The 3,671-nt window shown below is 45.3% G+C and overlaps 1 pseudogene; it reads left to right on the top strand.

The window, feature by feature from the left end:
- Window positions 1–865: 865 nt before the first annotated feature.
- On the top strand, window positions 866–2,402 carry LOC131899430 (tubulin beta-4B chain-like; annotated as a pseudogene).
- Window positions 2,403–3,671: the final 1,269 nt, after the last annotated feature.

Here is a 3,671-nt window from a genome sequence, read left to right as displayed (position 1 = left end):
TATTAGGTCTGTATCCTTTGTAGACACTAACTTTCACATATTTCTACAAGTAAACATTTTTATTCTAATTAAGGAATGATAAAAATTGCTTCTTTAAATTATTCTTCTTAGCCAGACATGATAGTGCGTGCCTATAATCCCAGCTACTTGAGGAGATGAGGCAGGAAGAACTCATGTCTGAGGCTTCCCTTCCTATAAAATGAGTTCCAGGCCAGCCCAAGCAACTTAGTGAGACCCTGACTCAAAATAAAAAGTAGTAGGAGGTTTGGAGAGGTAATCCAGTTGTAGAATACTTCCTAGCATATGCAAAGGTCTAAATTCAATGCTGAGTCAGATAGATAGATAGATAGATAGATAGATAGATAGATAGATAGATAGATAGATAGATATGAATCAAAGTACACTTCTTTTATTCTTCATCTCTAAAGACCAAATTTCTTGCTAAGTTGTCCAGACCCTGTCTGAGCAGGACTTAACTTGCTTCGGCAGATCTCTCTCTTCCACTATCCTCCTCACTGACTTCAGCCACCTCCCATTTCTCCATGGCTTCGATGTACCCTGGACTTCCTGTTTCTGAGGCTTTGTTCCCTGACATTCATGCTCATCTTGTTCTTTGGGTTTCTCCTACCCAGCCATACCTGCAGAAATATTTCCTGGGCCAGATCAAATCTCACTTCCTCAAAGTGCAGTCATCTCTCTTTTTAGCTCTGCTAGCACTTTGCTCAGCATCTGTTTTTATAGCATTAATACCATATTTTATATAACCTGCTGTGTATGTCTTGATAGGCAGATTTACCTTCCATTCTTCTAAAGTACACAGCACATGGAATAGATAGCCAAAAAAAAATTTTTAGTTTTGAGCACTGTGTGCGCCTGCTCCTCCCAGCTTGATCCTCCTCTGCAGCCGCTCCGCAGTCACCGCCGCCATGAGGGAGATCGTGCACCTGCAGGCTGGACAGTGCGGCAACCAGATTGGCGCCAAGTTCTGGGAGGTGATCAACAACGAGCATGGCATTGATCCTACCGGCATGTACCACGGAGATAGCGACCTCCAGCTGGAGCGTATCAACGTGTACTACAACGAGGCCACCGGTAGCAAGTATGTTCCCCGTGCCGTGCTCGTGGACTTGGAGCCAGGCGCCATGGACTCAGAGCGCTCAGGGCCCTTCAGGCAGATCTTCAGACCTGATAACTTCGTCTTCGGTCAGAGTGGGGCTGGGAACAACTGGGTCAAGGGGCACTACACAGAAGGTGCAGAGCTGGTTGACTCGGTGTTGGACGTTGTGGGGAAGGAAGCTGAGAGTTGTGACTGCCTGCAGGGCTTCCAGCTGACCCACTCCCTGGGTGGGGGGACTGGATCTGGGACGGGTACCCTCCTTATTAGCAAGACCCCGGAGGAGTACCTGGACAGAATCATGAACACCTTCAGTGTGGTACCTTCCCCTAAGGTGTCGGACACAGTGGTTGAGCCCTACAATGCCACCCTTTCAGTACACCAGCTTGTTGAAAACGCAGATGAGACCTATTGCGTTGATAATGAAGCACTCTATGACATCTGTTTCAGAACCCTAAAGCTGACCACACCCACTTATGGCGACCTGAACCATCTAGTGTCCGCCACCATGAGTAAGGTAACCACTTGCCTGCGATTCCCTGGCCAGCTAAATGCTGACCTGTGGAAGGCTGCCTGTAAATATGGTGCCCTTCCCTCGCCTGCACTTCATGCCTGGTTTTGCCCCCTTGACCAGCCGAGGTAGCCAGCAGTACCGTGCCCTGACAGTTCCTGAGCTCACTCAGCAGATGTTTAATGACAAGAACATGATGGCTGCCTGTGATCCCCACCATGGGCACTACTTGACAGTGGCTGCCGCGTTCTGGGGCCGCATGTCTATGAAGGAGGAGGCCGAACAAATGCTTAACGTCCAAAACAAGAACAGCAGCTACTTTGTTGAGTGGATCCCTAATAATGTGAAAACAACTGTCTGTGACATTCCACCTCGGGGCCTAAAAATGTCAGCCACCTTCATAGGCAACAGCACCGCCATTCAGGAGCTGTTCAAACGCGTCTCAGAGCAGTTCACAGCCATGTTCCAACGCAAGGCCTTCCTGCGCTGGTACACAGGTGAGGGCATGGATGAGATGGAGTTCACCGAGGCTGAGAGCAACATGAATGACCTGGTGTCTGAGTACCAGCAGTACCAAGATGCTACAGCTGAGGAGGGAGAGTTTGAGGAGGAGGTTGAGGAAGAGGTGGCCTAGAGCTGTCTTAAGCAGCTAAAGCATGGGAGCAGTGTGAACATTCTTCATTCACAGCTTGTCTGCTAGCCATGTCCACTGTGCATTTGCTGTCCTGTCCTGACATCACTTGTACAGTTACCACGATTAAAGCAATTCATAGTGAAAAAAAATTTTTAGTTTTGGTTTAAATTTTTGAAGAAAATACAAATACACATATATGCATTGGTTCAGTCAACAAGTACTGGTGGTGATATACTCTAAAACAGAAATTTTCCTTGGCTCTCACAAAACCATATCTTTTTCAAAATTATCATTAGTTTGTTTCTTGTTTTTGAGACAGGCCCTTACTATACAGTCCTGGCTGGTCTGGAACTTGCTTTGTAGACCAGGCTGACCTTGAACTCAAAAAGATCTACCTGCCTTTGCTGGGACTAAAGCATATGCCACCATGTCCAAGTAATTATTACTGTTATTTGAGACAGGATTTTGTGTATCCTAGGCTAGCCTTAAACTCATATTAGGATGACCTTGGTCTTCTGATACTACTGGTTTCATTTCCCCGGTGCTTAGATTGCAGGCGTGCCCCACAACACCTGGGTATTGAATCCGGTGTATTATGCATGGAGGGAAATGTTGGGTTTTTACTCTTTTGGGGGGGAGGGCTGTCACCCAGCTTCCAAATAAATCACATACGGAAGCTTATTCTTATTTATGAATTCCAGCCTTAGCTTGACTTAGTTTCTAGCCAGCTTTTCTTAACTTAACTTATCCCGACTATCTTTTGCCTCTGGGTTTTTCCTGTTCTCTTACTTCTATCAATCTTGCTCTTACTCTGTGGCTTGCTGTGTAGCTGGTGGCTGGCCCCTGAAATCCTCCTCCTTCTCTGGCTGCTAGATCCTCTCCTCCCAGATTTCTCCTTCTATATATACTCTCTGCCTGCCAGCTCCACCTATCCTTTCTCCTGCCTTGCTATTGGCCAGTTCTTTATTAGACCATCAGGTGTTTCAGACAGGCACAGTAACACCGCTTCACAGAGTTAAACAAACGCAACATAAACAAAAGTAACACACCTTAAAATAATTTTCTACTACAGGGAAAGCACTGTACCTACTAAGATACATACCCAGCCTACTATACATTTTATTTTTTAATTCATATAACACAGATATAGAGTGTGCACAAATCTTAAATGTACACCCTAATGACTTTCTACATATGCATCTATTCATGTCATCACTACCCACATCAAGACAGAGGATTTCCAGCACTACAGACCCCTACCCAGTAAATATCCTTTTGCCCAGAAGCAACCACTATTCCAACTTCTATCACCATAGATGAGTTATACCTGTTTGAATTTTGCCAAAATGGAATTATATGATATGTTATATTCTTTTGTGCCTGGTTTCTTTTATTCATCATCATTTCTATGA

The sequence above is a fragment of the Peromyscus eremicus genome, chromosome X, assembly GCF_949786415.1.
Source record: "Peromyscus eremicus chromosome X, PerEre_H2_v1, whole genome shotgun sequence".
Lineage (NCBI taxonomy): Eukaryota > Metazoa > Chordata > Mammalia > Rodentia > Cricetidae > Peromyscus > Peromyscus eremicus.
Note: the sequence above shows the minus strand (reverse complement) of the source record. Positions and strands in the feature narration are given on the sequence as shown.